The 17,150-nt window shown below is 38.9% G+C and overlaps 2 protein-coding genes across 3 annotated transcripts in view; both read left to right on the forward strand.

Moving 5' to 3' along the window:
• LOC114668277 (uncharacterized) overlaps positions 1–17,150 on the forward strand; it is a 555,445-nt gene that overhangs the window by 224,511 nt on the left and 313,784 nt on the right. The window lies entirely within an intron of this gene.
• The window catches only part of LOC114668715 (tripartite motif-containing protein 16-like), a 111,528-nt gene that overhangs the window by 67,736 nt on the left and 26,642 nt on the right, over positions 1–17,150 (forward strand). The window lies entirely within an intron of this gene.

Genomic DNA, 17,150 nt, shown 5'->3' on the forward strand with positions numbered 1-17,150 from the left:
TTTAGTAGGCTTCAGGAATTCTAGAGTTAAACAGAATTTAGCTTTCACATAAAAAATGGAAGATGCTGTCTTACCCCCATAAGCTAACAAGTTAATGGAATTTTTTTAATGTTCAGTTATACCCTTGTGTGACAATAGAATGACCTCAAGTTAAAATTAGACAGCTGTAAAGAAACATGAACTGTTACACAGAAAGGCTTTAAGGAAATATGGTTTTCTGAATGTGTGCACATTAGTCAAATGTAGGTCCTAGTGTAGGAGATAACATATAGAAACCTAATCTAGACACTTAAGTCTTAAATGGAGCATTGTACAATTTTTATTTTTTTGTGTGTGTTTATTATCAACTTTCTTCTTTTTTTGTGTGTGTGAATTGTTTGCTTTGAATTTTCAGTAAAACATTTGGACTGTGGAGTGTAGGAATTTTTTTTTTTTGGTACAATGAATTATACTTAACTTCTGGAAATCATTTCTGGTTGAACAATTTGAAAACCCCTGAGAATTACAGCCACAACAAATATTCAGATCCTTTACTCAGTATTTAATTGAACCAACTTTAGCAGCAATTATAGCCTGGAGTCTTTTTGGGTTCACTGTGACAAGCTTTGCACACCTGGATTTGGGGATTTTCTGCCATTTTTCTCTACAGGTCCTCTCAAACTCTAAGGTTGGATGGTGTCTATCAGCGGACATCTATTTTTAGGTCTCTCCAGAGATGTTTTTAATTAGGTTTAAGTCTGGGCTCAGGCTGCTGAAATTCAGTGCATTCACAGAGTTGTTTCTAAATCACTCCTGTGTTGTATTTTGCTTTGTTGTGTTGGAAGGCGAACCTTTGGAACATTCTGAGGTCTAGATTACTCTGGAGCAGGTTTCCATGAAGGATTTTCTTGAACTTTACTCCATTCAGCTTTCCCTCAGCTCTGTTTAGTTTCCCAATACCTGCCACTTACAAGCTCACAGCCTCATTTTTTTTGTCTATGTGTCCTTCTTTTTGTGTAAATTGAGCAGGTTTTCTTGTGTCATCTGACCATTCTTCTATAAAGCCCTGGTTATTTGACTGCTGCAGTGGTAATTGTCATTCTGTTTTTGCTTTGCCATTCTGGGGCATTAAGTGTTGATGAGGGGAAAAAAAGATGATTTACAGTTTACTACAAATTAAACAAAAAAACAATGTATCTTACAAAATAACATAACAGTATTCAACTGAAGAAACAAACAAAGATCAGTGCATCTCAAGGGCCATGTGAAGATCAGTAGATCTCCTGGTTTGAAGTATAATTGTATGCTCATTTTAAGTATGGTAATATTAAAAGGTTGTTGGTACCATTAAAATTGTTAAAGCAATTACTGAAAACTAATAAGTTTATTGTGCTGATAGAATAAGAAACATCTATAGGCAAATTAAAAGAGCTCTGAAGTAATGTGGGTAAAATATTTACAATTGATTTTGAATATGTATAATATTTAGCAAAATATAAAATGCCTCCTCATTTCTTTAAACAGAAAGAATACATTTGTTATGTGCAGTATCTTTTCTCAAGGTTCAGGTCAGGCTCTGTAAGAAAATTTTGCTTTTAATGGGTATAAAGTACAAAAGAGACACAAACAAAATGCTGCTACTTGTGAAATGTGTGTGTACATGTGTGTCAGATTGAGTATTCATGATGCTTACATTTATGTGTGTTTATGCATATTATTTGAAAACTATGCATACGAAGATTGTTAAGTTGACTAATTTGAGATAAATGATATTTTGGAAACAAGATGTTAACACAGTTAAAGTAGTAAAAATATATAAGTAGGATTAAAATAGAGTAAATATTTTGCCAAAGACTAATCAGATACATTTTCATTACAGCAAATCTTTTCATTTTTTTTGTGCATTGAGTGGATGACAAATGGGGATGGCATGGTGGCACAGTGCTTAGTAATTCTGCCTTGAAACAACACTCTCAACATGAGTGCTTCCTGCAAGCATGTTCTCCCTATACCCTTGTGTGTTTCTCCAGATGCTCTGGTTTCTTTCCGTAGTCCAAAGACATGCAGATTAGGAGAATTAGTGTTGCTTCGAAAACAAATTGCATTGTGTGTGTCTGCCAAGTAATGGGCTAGTGTCCTGTCTGGGTATTGTTCTCATCTTGGACTTGATGCTTGGTGGAATAGACTCCAGCTCTAAATTTGATAGATATACATATAAATGAATTGGAAATGTTTTTATTAAAGACATGCTTGAGCTGGTAAATTTTCATTGTTGTTATCCTTTGTGAACTTAACGCAGAGAACAGAGAATGAGGATTGAAACAACAGAACTATAAGTTGTCCTTTTTCCACAGGTTCAGCATTTTCAACACTCCTGCCTTGATAGTGTGTGGAAGATATCAGACATCAGCAATTTAGTTTGTATGAATTGGCTTTAACAGGAAGTTATGGGTTAAAGAAATCAATTTTTTCCTTGCATAAATACATTGATAACATTAATAAGACTGTTTTACCTTTAAATTGGAATATAAGTAATCGTGTACCATTTAAAAGGAGCAGAACTTTTAGCTGTTAGTGTTTTGTTAGCCCACGGATTTTAGTGTGACCCACTGACTGTCCAGAAAGTTTGAGCATGCAGACAGACTGAAAATTGTAAGAGTTAAATAGGTTAATATGTTAAATGTGTTAAATTGATTTTATTATTATGCTTGTTATATATCATGAGAAATATGTTTATTTTCAATGTGAAATAAAATAACCGTGTGTACATAAGAATCTAGTGTAGCCTAATAACTAACATAAAAAAAGAAAAAACCTTGAGAGTGTTTACATAGTTAAGAGTACGTATAAAATATGAATTCTGCATAGCTACATAAAATACCTTTAGCATGAATCACTTGTTAGCCCCATATATATATTATTAATTACTCAGGTTTTATATCCTGACATTAAAGACAGAAATAAAAAATTGCACATATTAGGAAAATTAAACTGGGAATGTGAATGTGATCTTTTTCATGAGCTACACAGAACCTACTGGTCCAGTGACTCTTTTGTGACTCCTGTTTGCTAAATGAGAGCTGTTCTCATATATAGAGTCATATGAAAAAGTTTGGAAACCTCTCTTAATTCTTTTGATTTTTGTTTATCATTGGCTGAGCTTTCAATGTAGAAACTTCCTTTTAATATATGACATGCCTTATGGAAACAGTAGTATTTCAGCAGTGACATTAAGTTCATTGGAGTAACAGAAAATATGCATCATAACAAAATTAGACAGGTGCATAAATTTGGGCACCCCAACAGAGATATGACATCAATACTTAGTTGAGCCTCCTTTTTCAAATATAACAGACGCCTCTAGATGCTGTCCTCCTATAGCCTTTGATGAGTGTCTGGATTCTGGATGGAGGTATTTCTGACCATTCTTCATACAAAATCTCTCCAGTTCAGTTCAATTTGATGGCTGCCGTGCATGGACAGCCTGCTTCACCCCATAGATTTTCAATGATATTCAAGTCAGGGGGCTGTGACGGCCATTCCAGAACATTCTATTTCTCCCTCTGCATGAATGCCTTTGTAGATTTCGAACTGCGTTTTGGGTCATTGACTTGTTGGAATATGCAACCCCTGTGTACCTTCAACTTTGTGACTGATGCTTGAACATTATCCTGCAGAATTTGTTGATACTGGGTTGAATTCATCTGACCCTTGACTTTAACAAGGGCCCCAGTCCCTGAACTAGCCACACAGCCCCACAGCATGATGGAACCTCCGCCAAATTTGACAGTAGGTAGCAGGTGTCTTTCTTGGAATACGGTGTTGTTCTCCCGCCATGCAAAGCGCTTTTTGTTATGACCAAATAACTCCATTTTTGTCTCATCAGTCCAAAGCATTTTGTTCCAAAATGAATCTGGCTTGTCTAAATGAGCATTTGAATACAACAAGCGACTCTGTTTGTGGCGTGAGTTCAGAAAGGGCTTCTTTCTCATCACTCTGCCATACAGATGTTCTTTGTGCAAATTGCGCTGAATTGTAGAATGATGTACAGATACACCATCTGCAGCAAGATGTTCTTGCAGGTCTTTGGAGGTGATCTGTGGGTTGTCTGTAACCATTCTCACAATCCTGCTCATATGCTGCTCCTGTATTTTTCTTGGCCTGCCAGACCTGCTGGGTTTAACAGCAACTGTGCCTGTGGCCTTTCATTTCCTGATCCCATTCCTTACAGTTGAAACAGACAGTTTAAACCTCTGAGATAGCTTTTTGTAGCCTTCCCCTAAACCACGAGACTGAACAATCTTTGTTTTCAGATCTTTTGAGAGTTGCTTTGACGATCCCATACTGTCACTCTTCAGAGGAGAGTCAAAGGGAAGCATAACTTGTAATTGACCACCTTAAATACCTTTATATCTCATGATTGGACACACCTGTCTATGAAGTTCAATGCTTAACAAGCTCATCCAACCAATTTAGTGTTACAAGTAATCAGCATTGAGCAGTGACAGGCGTTCAAATCAGCAAAATGACAAGGGGACTCACATTTGTGCACAGCCAGTTTTTCACATTTGATTTAATTTCATACAACTAAATACTGCTTCACTAAAAATCTTTGTTTGGAAAACACCCCATTACTCAGATGTTCCTAGGAAGTGAAAGACAGACCACTGTTATATTTTTTGTTGAAAGGAGAGTAAATTATTATGCTGGCTGAGAGGGGTTCCCAAACTTTTTCATATGACTATATATCCATCCATCCATTATCCAACCTGCTATATCCTATCTACAGGGTCACGGGGTCTGCTGGAGCCAATCCCAGCCAACACAGGGCGCAAGGCAGGAAACAAACCATGGGCAGGGCACACACACCCACACACCAAGCACACACTAGGGACAATTTAGAATCGCCAATGCACCTAACCTGCATGTCTTTGGACTGTGGGAGGAAACCGGAGTACCCGGAGGAAACCCACGCAGACATGGGGAGAACATCCAAACTCCTCCCAGGGAGGACCTGGGAAGCAAACCCGGGTCTCCTAACTGCGAGGCAGCAGCACTACCCACTGCGCCACCATGTCACCCATGACTATATATATATATATATATATATATATATATATATATATATATATATATATATATATATATATACACACACAGTACAATCTCTCTTAACCAGCCTCGCATTAACTGGCCGATGGATTAACAGGCCTGTTAAAATAAAATAAAAAATTTTTTTTTTAATCCTTAGTTCTTCTTTATATTTTATGTATGCACTTGCGGGTCCACAGCTGAAGTTAACAGGGCCACCTTTTTAAATAATTTCCGCACTTGTGGCTTAGCAAGAGGGTATGGTGTGTGTGGCGGATCAGTTCCCGGGGAATTCGTGATGCGGGTGAACCTCGCTTAATTGCGCAGATGAGGAGTCATCCGCATCCGTAATTGTTCCCAGGAGCTGCTGATTGCCACAGCTGATCCACGTCCCCATGATATATAGAAGCGCGAGGCGGCTAGTGGAAGAAGGCGGCAGGAAGCAGGGATAGGATAGCCGGTGTGAGAGAGATATAGCGAGCGAGAGCAGGCTTCATGGAGCAAAGGCAGGCAGCTGGAAGGTGAGCCCCTGCAGAGCAGTGTTTGGCCGACACTCGGTGGGGCTGAAGAAAGCAGTCACTCCAGCTGAGTGATCAGGGAGCTGGAATGACCGGTATTGAAGACGACTGGCCGTCGAAAGACAGTGGCAGCCATGGAAGCTTTGGGCGTGAGCGCCCTGGCCGCTGGGGAAAGAACCCAAGTCTCGGTCGGGATGAAGCCCAACATAGCCAGGGATTGGAGGGCTACTGGACCAGTGTGGAAGGCAGCTTTACCTGCAGGTAGGGCGACTCCCCTGTTGCGAAGCCCGATGGGAGAAGCAGGGGAGCCGCCAGGTAGAAAGAAGATGGCACCGTGCTTTGGATTTTAAGAGACTGGTTCTAGCCATTGTTTTAACCTCATTGTTTTGAAAAGATTTTTTTTTCTACTGGATTTTAACCTCCACCTTTCACCCGTTTTAATGGATTATTTATTGAAACTATGACACACTGCACTTTTTGTTTGAACACTGTTTTGAGTTTTAAGTAATAAAAGCACTTTGGCACTTTTGCACTATCCCCTGGCTTCATTAGAGAATTGTCCTCATTTGCCAGCTCATCTCAGTGACATTACCGAACCCACATCGTCACACTCCTACGCTCAGAGTGATTTCCGTTTACATATTCCTTTATGAATTTTTCACGAATCAATTTGGCTAGCTTGCAACGAGTATTGCCGAGTTCTTTTATTCGTTCTAGGAGTAGGGTGGAGTGCCAAATTGTTGTTGAACGCACCCAGGCTACATTTAAGTTATAAGGCAAGTACAAGTGGAGGGGGTAATAAAACAACGATTTGAAGTTAAAAAGAGTACGTCGGAGTACGTGGAACAAATAAAAGATCGTGACTTTTGTATGACTGAAGCAAACATTCACGGAATTTAAAGTGGAGAAGGGGGGCTGAGTATTTTCTGATTTTTTTACCGAACTGTTTCCCTTTACGATGAGTACAAAACGTAAACGAATCGTAGTTTCAATGGATACGCGTCTTAAGGCGCTAAAGCGGTTGGATAACGGTGATTCCGTGGCGAAAATTTGTGCCAAACTTGGTGTTGGGAAAAGCACAGTAAACGACTGGTGAAGAGAATATTTTTCTACATGAAAATAGGTATGCATCGAATTAACCGGCCAAAATGGCAACTGGCCATGTGTCCAGTCCCGAGGTGGCCGGTTAAGAGGGATTGTACAGTATTGAAAAAGTGAAAAATACCATATAACCATCACTAAACAACCCATTTGAAATACCTATGATATAGGGAGAGGGACTAATAAAAGTAGATCTATCAATCATCCATCAATCAATTAACCAAAAACAAATTCTCTATGAAAAATAAAAATAACCATAAATAAATGATCACAAATGTATTAACACTTCAGAAAGAAACTGCTTAGAAAAAGGCAAAGCGCACTTCACCAGTCTATTCATAAATAATTATAGAAGAAAATCAACTTAGGGGCTTGTAACTGGCTGGAAGAAAAACCAACAAAAATACAAAATCAATAAAATAGAACTAGCGAGATGACATATGTTACAAAGTGGAAATAATGAAAACTTATGTACTTCACACACTCCACATAACACAGAGGTTTTCATCTTTCTGACCGGAAATGAAAGCAGGAGGATATAAACACTCAGGGGTTAATCACAGAAAATACGCCCTGTCAAGTGACTCATTCTGACCCATTGGGGGGAGGGGGGATCCATTGTGCTTCCCTGCGTAGCAACACATCGTCAAAATGTCCCCAACGGGGGTGTGGTTTTACTATTTCAGAAACAGTAAGTTTAAGGTCTGAGACTTTGTGATTTGTCGTAATGAAATGTCTAGATATGGGATGCTTCATAGATTTGGTCCTGATGTTGCTTTTATGTTCTACGATAACTGATAGAGCGTAGGGGTTTACCTACAGATAGCAAGAGACAGGGACAGAACAATAGATATATGAAATCTGTTGAACTGAAATTAGATCTATGTGTGAGACTGATGCCACCCTGTGGGGTAGTAATTGGACTATATGTAAAAACATTTGCACAACAATTTAAACAGGGATAATGTCTCGCAGTAATGTGCTTAGAAGTTGTAGTAGAAGGACTAGTAATCGCCATATGCAAATAATTCACAAGATAATTCAGAAGATTCCAACCACAACAGAAGGCAAAGAGAGGTGGATTAGACAAGTTAAGGTGTAACCTTAATATATGCCAATGTTTCAAAATAATATGTCTAATCTGAATAAAAGAGCACAATACTATGCAACATATGGGACTTTCCTCTAAATCTACAGTTATGACACCTGGTCCTGAAAATCTAGAAATTAATACATTTTACCATTTAGTTATCAAACAAATATTATCTTATATATAAACATCTACGCGTGGAACTGTTTGTCTGTTCAGCCCAGAAGTGCGAGGCTAGAGCTTGAAGATCAGAAGAAAGCAACTCTGTTGCCAAACTGAAACCATCAAGAAAAGAGAAACTAGCCGCTAATACACAAACGAGGAGACCACATCGGCAAAATGAAACCTAAAAGGAGAGAAAAACTCGCTTAGCCGCCGACAGACAACGGAGGTGAGTAGGTCGGCAAAACGAAACTGACAAGGAGCTGCAAATATACAACCAATGAGATCGATTGATTGAAGTGCCAGAATCCATGGTTTCTAGGAGCCAGGCCTTTATACAGCACGGGCTTATACAGCTACTGTATATATATATATATATATATATATATATATATATATATATATATATATATTTATATATATACACACACACACAGTGCATCCAGAAAGTATTCACAGCGCATCAGTTTTTCCACATTTTGTTATGTTACAGCCTTATTCCAAAATGGATTAAATTCATTTTTTTCCTCAGAATTCTACACACAACACCCCATAATGACAACATGAAAAAAGTCTACTTGAGGTTTTTGCAAATTTATTAAAAATAAAAAAACTGAGAAATCCCATGTACATACAGTGGTGTGAAAAACTATTTGCCCCCTTCCTGATTTCTTATTCTTTTGCATGTTTGTCACACAAAATGTTTCTGATCATCAAACACATTTAACCATTAGTCAAATATAACACAAGTAAACACAAAATGCAGTTTGTAAATGGTGGTTTTTATTATTTAGGGAGAAAAAAAAATCCAAACCTACATGGCCCTGTGTGAAAAAGTAATTGCCCCCTGAACCTAATAACTGGTTGGGCCACCCTTAGCAGCAATAACTGCAATCAAGCGTTTGCGATAACTTGCAATGAGTCTGTTACAGCGCTCTGGAGGAATTTTGGCCCACTCATCTTTGCAAAATTGTTGTAATTCAGCTTTATTTGAGGGTTTTCTAGCATGAACCGCCTTTTTAAGGTCATGCCATAGCATCTCAATTGGATTCAGGTCAGGACTTTGACTAGGCCACTCCAAAGTCTTTATTTTGTTTTTCTTCAGCCATTCAGAGGTGGATTTGCTGGTGTGTTTTGGGTCATTGTCCTGTTGCAGCACCCAAGATCGCTTCAGCTTGAGTTGACGAACAGATGGCCGGACATTCTCCTTCAGGATTTTTTGGTAGACAGTAGAATTCATGGTTCCATCTATCACAGCAAGCCTTCCAGGTCCTGAAGCAGCAAAACAACCCCAGACCATCACACTACCACCACCATATTTTACTGTTGGTATGATGTTCTTTTTCTGAAATGCTGTGTTCCTTTTACGCCAGATGTAACGGGACATTTGCCTTCCAAAAAGTTCAACTTTTGACTCATCAGTCCACAAGGTATTTTCCCAAAAGTCTTGGCAATCATTGAGATGTTTCTTAGCAAAATTGAGACGAGCCCTAATGTTCTTTTTGCTTAACAGTGGTTTGCGTCTTGGAAATCTGCCATGCAGGCCGTTTTTGCCCAGTCTCTTTCTTATGGTGGAGTCGTGAACACTGACCTTAATTGAGGCAAGTGAGACCTGCAGTTCTTTAGACGTTGTCCTGGGGTCTTTTGTGACCTCTCGGATGAGTCGTCTCTGCGCTTTTGGGGTAATTTTGGTCGGCCGGCCACTCCTGGGAAGGTTCACCACTGTTCCATGTTTTTGCCATTTGTGGATAATGGCTCTCACTGTGGTTCGCTGGAGTCCCAAAGCTTTAGAAATGGCTTTATAACCTTTACCAGACTGATAGATCTCAATTACTTCTGTTCTCATTTGTTCCTGAATTTCTTTGGATCTTGGCATGATGTCTAGCTTTTGAGGTGCTTTTGGTCTACTTCTCTGTGTCGGGCAGCTCCTATTTAAGTGATTTCTTGATTGAAACAGGTGTGGCAGTAATCAGGCCTGGGGGTGGCTACGGAAATTGAACTCAGGTGTGATACACCACAGTTAGGTTATTTTTTAACAAGGGGGCAATTACTTTTTCACACAGGGCCATGTAGGTTTGGATTTTTTTTCTCCCTAAATAATAAACACCATCATTTAAAAACTGCATTTTGTGTTTACTTGTGTTATATTTGACTAATGGTTAAATGTGTTTGATGATCAGAAACATTTTGTGTGACAAACATGCAAAAGAATAAGAAATCAGGAAGGGGGCAAATAGTTTTCACAGCCTTTGCTCAATACTTTGTCGATGCACCTTTGGCAGCAATTATAGCCTCAAGTCTTTTCGAATATGATGCCACAAGCTTGGCACACCTATCCTTGGCCAGTTTCGCACATTCCTCTTTGCAGCACCTCTCAAGCTCCATCAGGTTGGATGGGAAGCGTCGGTGCACAGCCATTTTAAGATCTCTCCAGAGATGTTCAATCGAATTCAAGTCTGGGCTCTGGCTGGGCCACTCAAGGACATTCACAGAGTTGTCCTGAAGCCACTCCTTTGATATCTTGGCTGTGTGCTTAGGGTCGTTGTCCTGCTGAAAGATGAACTGTCGCCCCAGTCTGAGGTCAAGAGCGCTCTGGAGCAGGTTTTCATCCAGGATGTCTGTGTACATTTCTGCAGTCATCTTTCCCTTTATCCTGACTAGTCTCCCAGTTCCTGCTGCTGAAAAACATCCCCAGAGCATGCTGCTGCCACCACCATGCTTCACTGTAGGGATGGTTTTGGCCTGGTGATGAGCGGTGCCTGGTTTCCTCCAAACGTGACGCCTGGCATTCACACCAAAAAGTTCAATCTTTGTCTCATCAGACCAGAGAATTTTGTTTCTCATGGTCTGAGAGTCCTTCAGGTGCCTTTTGGCAAACTCCAGGCGGGCTGCCATGTGCCTTTTACTAAGGAGTGGCTTCCGTCTGGCCACTCTACCATACAGGCCTGATTGGTGGATTGCTGCAGAGATGGTTGTCCTTCTGGAAGGTTCTCCTTTCTCCACAGAGGACCTCTGGAGCTCTGACAGAATGACCATCGGGTTCTTGGTCACCTCCCTGACTAAGGCCCTTCTCCCCCGATCGCTCAGTTTAGATGGCCGGCCAGCTCTAGGAAGAGTCCTGGTGGTTTCGAACTTCTTCCACTTACGGATGATGGAGGCCATTGTGCTCATTGGGACCTTCAAAGCAGCAGAAATTTTTCTGTAACCTTCCCCAGATTTGTGCCTTGAGACAATCCTGTCTAGGAGGTCTACAGACAATTCCTTTGACTTCATGCTTGGTTTGTACTCTGACATGAACTGTCAACTGTGGGACCTTATATAGACAGGTGTGTGCCTTTCCAAATCATGTCCAGTCAACTGAATGTACCACAGGTGGACTCCAATTAAGCTGCAGAAACATCTCAAGGATGATCAGGGGAAACTGGATGCATAAATTTGAAAATACCTCAAGTAAACTTTTTTCACATTGTCATTATGGGGTGTTGTGTGTAGAATTCTGAGGAAAAAAATGAATTTAATCCATTTTGGAATAAGGCTGTAACATAACAAAATGTGGAAAAAGTGATGCGCTGTGAATACTTTCCGGATGCACTGTATATGTTTTTTTTTTACACTTCTTTCTTTAACATTGTGTACAGGATGTAGTTTTACAATATGCTTTTGAACAATTCACTGTGTCACCTGATCAGAATAAAGTAGACTCTTAAAATAAATGGATAGACCTTGAACTTACTGTAATCTCTGTTATTTACAGAGTAAAAATTATTGAGATATTTATCTCCATTAAAATTGCATTTCTTGGATGCCCCTTCCAGTTGGGGATGCTTTAGGACTGTTCCAATGACCATCTTGTCCCTGGCATTGTGTGTGTCGACTCAAGTTCATAAATGGCCTGAAGCTCCACCATCTTTGCTAGTTCACTTGGAACTCATTTCTGAAAAGACGTCTCTGCAGTCATTGTGCATTTTCTCATTTTTGTCTTCACCAGTTATATGGGGGTGATCAGGGTGCTGCTCCAAGTCTTTATCATTGTCTTGTGATTCTCTTACAACATTTATATACTAACTAAATACTGAATGGCTGAGTAGCTCTTATTTATAGTAGCAAGACAGAACAATCGTTAGTGGTGCTGCTTTACAGATCTAGTGCCATGAGTGAATCGTGTGCCTGGTTGTTTTGTATGTGGAGTCTCCCAGACGTAGTATAGTGTCCTCTCTAACACATATACAAAGCCGTAAAGGTAATTTGAAATGGCAGTTTCAGGTTAGAGTGAATGGATTGTGCATTGGTGGTGTGTCAGTTGTTCCTCTGATAAGTTGTTGCCCATTTCTCACCTTTCAGAAAATGCTGAGTAGGTGGAGGCAACTGACAAGATGAGAGTTGGTTTTCTTTTAAAATGACCAAAACTCATGAATAGTTTGCTTACTTGTTTATTCATCTGTAAAGCCACTTAGGTACTCTGTTTAACAGTGTTGGTGCAACTCCAAGATGCAGATTACTATATGATAATAATTTTGGCTTGAAAAATTGAGGTATTTGGTAAGTTTATCCTTTTCTTCCACAAATGGACCCTGATACCCTTCGGCCTCATTGTAAGCTGCAAGAGCAGGCAAGGTCTTCTTAAATTTTATATAACTCAATTCTATGTGGCAAATTAATATATACCATAATTGTGTGCAAATAACCTCGACTTGAAAATTCCTTTAAGCAATAAGACACATTCTTGAGTTAGACGGTAATTCTAATTCACAGGTCTTTATCTATCTATCTATCTATCTATCTATCTATCTATCTATCTATCTATCTATCTATCTATCTATCTATCTATCTATCTATCTATCTATCTATCTATCTATCTATCTATCTATCTATCTATCTATCTATCTATCTATCTCAAGATGGATATAAGAGCCTTCAGCAGGACTTAAGATTCATTACCTGATAGAATGACAATTACATGTCAGCATTTTCCCCATCCACACTGGCATATGACACCCATTGTTTTCAGATTTACACAGTTTAGAGGGTATTTTCAGTGTGTACAAAAGGCTCAAAATTAATAAAATAGACGTGTTTTTAAATGGATCTGGTCTAGGACTAGGTCTTAGTAACAATTGTGATATCTATGTAAAAAAAATTGAATGAAAACCGACAAAACCAGCAAAACCAACAACTTACAGTATATGACACAGTAGTCCCTGGAGTCACCACATAATTTATAGTTTAAAGATGGGCTTTTATTCCATGTGTCTTTCATTTTCAAAATATGTATCTGTTGAAATTAAATTAATAAAATGAGACACACGCTTCTCTCCCCACCTGAGCATCTCTACTTTACAGTTTTCACTCCTTAGCCCCACACACAGCTCAGACACTATTAGATCCTCCAGGTTATTTCTGTTCAACTACATTTCAGTCAGTTTTGAACATTCAGCAGAGAGAGACGAGGAGAGAGCTGAACAAAACCCAGAGGTGAGAAGACATGAGATCAGCCTATAAAGATCCAGGAAGTGAAACGGAATACACTCTGAGTGAGTTAGAGTGAAAGTAATAACTTAGATCAGTGGTTCTCAAACTGTGGGGCGCGCCCCCTAACAATAAAGGGGGAGCGAATGTTGCCATATGTGGCGTAATTTTGCTATTCGTAGGGAAATTTTTAAACTTGTAGCGGTGTATCTGCAGCAAAAAATATAGGAATAAATTTTATTAGGGTTTCAAGAGAAAAGCCAAGTAAAATTACATTTTTTTGTGTGAAAAGTGTCATTTTGCTTGGCTTTTCTCTACATTCATAATGGCTAACACGGTACAACACCCTAGTACCATTAGGGTTTCAAAAAAACGTTAGGGGGGTGCGATTAAAACTGTAACGAAAACTCGGGTTGCAAATACTTAAAGGTTGAGAAATGCTGACTTAGATATTCATGTCAAGAATACCAAATAAAAATAACTCAGCAAATCTGACAACTCAGGAGACCGTGCAGTGGGCTTGAAGTTACCACATATAGTTCAAACATCACCTTTATTACACACTTTTAATGTTCCAATCCATGAAGATACTCACACACACTCCTTCTTGCCTCACCTCAGTGTTTTTAGTTTACAGTTTTTACTCCTCTGCCTCTTACACAGCTCATTCACTCCTGAATCCTCCAAGTCAATGCCATTCAACTCCAGCTCAGTCAATCACGAGTGTTCATTGGAGAGAGTAGATGAGAGATATGAGCAACATCCAGAGGTGAGATCATGCGAGGGCAACCTGTAGAGTTAGAGAGAAAAATGTCACCACAGAGAATGACTGAAAGTGAGTGTTTGTAACAATTTTGATCTAAAAAAACCAGCAAATTAAAACTCAACTCAGCAAATTGGAAAAGTTTGATGGCACTGCAGTCTGGCCAAGAGTCACCAATATGGTTTAAGCGTGGCCTTTATTCCACACCTTTAATATTTCAACCATTGGAGGTGCTATAATTAAATATATAAAACAACACACACACTCATTTATGGTTCACTTGCCTCAATGTCTCTAATATGCAATATTCATTCCTCTTTCCCCCTCACACAGCCGATCCACTCCTGAGTCCTTCAGACTGTTCAGCTCCGGTTCAGTTCAGCCAGTCATAAGCGTTCAGCAGTTTGTTGGTTCACTGAGGAGAATGATATTCTATGCATTTCTAGGTTATTAAGGGTAGAACTAAACCGTAATTACAAAGAGGCCAAATTAAAAAGTGGGATTTTAGGAGTTTTTAAAAATGATCCTCAGCGTCAGCCTGGTGTTTCTCTATTGGTAACATATTCCATATTTTTGGTGTATAACAGCAAAAGGCCTCCTTACCACTTCTTTTAATTTTTGCTCTTGGAAATATAAGTAGAGCACCATTAGAAGATCTAAGGTTATGACAGGCACTCCAAAATATAAGAAGGAACAGATTATTTAAACCTTTATGTATCATTAGTAGGATTTTAAGGTAAATTTTAAAAGACACAGGTAGCCAATGTAATGAATGCTTAAACTTGTGTGATGTGCTCACATTTTTCTTTTTCTGGTTAAGATTCTTGCTGATGTATTTTGCGCTAATTGCAAAAGACTGCTGTCTTTTTAGGTAGACCTGTTAGAAGTGCATTACATTGACTAAAAACAAAAATGTGAATTCATTTCTCAATGCCTTGTAATTTTATAAGAGTTCTAACTTTTACAATGTTCCTTAAATGGAAAAATGCAGTCCTAGTAATCTGGTTGATATGTGTTTTAGGTCAATGAATACCCCTAAAAATTAATGAGTCATGTTTATTTCTGAAACCTTCATTTTTTCTGTTTTTAATTAATAACTTTGGGAGTGGTAGCAGGTGACAACAAACACAAAAGTATTTTCCATTGTGGAAGAAAAAAGCAAAATCGCCTATCTTTTGGAAAGACCACCGAGGCACTTGTATGTTGAAAAAAGTTAACGTATTGATAGCCCACTAAAGCAGAGCTCTTTATAAAGCCTGTCTTGATGTCCTGGCCTTTGAAAGAAGGAGTGACACGCCCTGCACGTTTGGGAGAAATCTCATAGGTGAAAAGTTGCTGACGCCCCTCCTCTACGGGGTGGTGACCCTTTCTAGCAGTAAAGAATATTCATTCAAATGATCTCGTATGTAAGTGTAACATCTAAGCAATAGATTAAAACACCCCCATTTTATTTCGACACAAACAGTGGTCTTTTATGTATGAAACCAATTCTTAGATTGCTACATATATTTTAATAACTTTTCTTACATTTTTTTAAAGTTGATTGTCTGGTTTGGCATATGAGAGAGACATTAGCAGTTCTCAGTTTTTTTCCTTATTTAGCTTGAGGAAATTGCTACTCATTCATTCAGAAATACAAGACAGACACTGGGTCAGAAAGCCCAGAGTGTCAGGATCATCACTCATTACAGATAAATAAAGCTGCGTGTCATCTGTGTAGCTATGGTAGTCCACCTTGTGCTTTGAGATAATCTGACCTAATAGAAGCATGAAGATTGAAAATAACAGTGGGCCCAGAATACCATATACAATATCATGGATACTTTAACTACAATCACCACAACTAACGAAAGTTTTCCTACCTGTTAAATAAAACTGAAATCACTTTAACACTAGAATCCCTGAAGCCTATAAAAAAACACGTAATACCAGGTCACCTTAAATTCCTTCTCACCTCTCCTCATCAGCATCTTTTGTTTTGCAAATGTGTCGATCAGCACAAGCAGCAAGCATCCTGCTATTCCATCCCTCCCAAAACATTCCACTCCCCCCCCCCTGCATCGACAGAGCTGAGTCAGTCGGAAAATTCTCAAAGACCAAGTGTGTTTACCTGTGTGTGAGGTGCCTGGAGTTGTATAGGGTAAATAATATATCGTTATTTGAAATACATACAATTCATGTGTGTTCCATGTCTACAATAATCTGTGTAAGTGTGGGATGGTAGAAATTGCAAGGCAAGAAATGCTGAACACATATCTAAAGCAGAAACGTTTTCCATGTTATACAAAAAATGATGTGAAGTGTATAATGTGTGAAGACTTTAGTCCAATTATCAAATAAACATTTGTGCTTTAATTCAAGAATATAACCAAAGTTAAAAAAAATTCAATTTACATGTTTCTGCCAATGAGTTAAAAGCCCAAGCTCAAATGTCAATCAACAGAAACTTGATATGTATTCTTGGATGATGCAGAGGCAAGAATTGCTGCTTTATAAACTAAAGGTTCTGGGTTCGTGTCTGGGGGCTCTGCGTTTTGAGTACTGAGCTGCTATTGTTATTACTATAATATAATAAAAAACATACATTTAATATCAGTCTGTAACACCTGGTGTAAATTTTGGCTACTTGTAAAAGTTAACAATTATTCAGTTTTATTCTCTCAGTGACGTTCACTTGGTACAACGAATTTGCTGCTCCCTCTCTGAGTTGATGGCATTTGTCTCCAGTCTTTTCTCAAGAGCAGAGCTGTGGCTGATGCCTGCTCAGAACTATTTGTTGTACCGGCAATCAAAGATACGATGTCCAGTGACCTTTATCAGAGTATCATGCGGCAATTGCGCTTTGAGAACAAAGACACTCATGCAGATTGTGTGAAAAACGACAGATGTGCTGTGATCTCGGACATCTGCCAATGTTTTGTTGAGAACTGTGTTTTGGACAAAGGCAGAACCGTAAAAACAGACAGCTTCTTCATAGTGT

This window comes from Erpetoichthys calabaricus, chromosome 1 (assembly GCF_900747795.2).
Source record: "Erpetoichthys calabaricus chromosome 1, fErpCal1.3, whole genome shotgun sequence".
Lineage (NCBI taxonomy): Eukaryota > Metazoa > Chordata > Cladistia > Polypteriformes > Polypteridae > Erpetoichthys > Erpetoichthys calabaricus.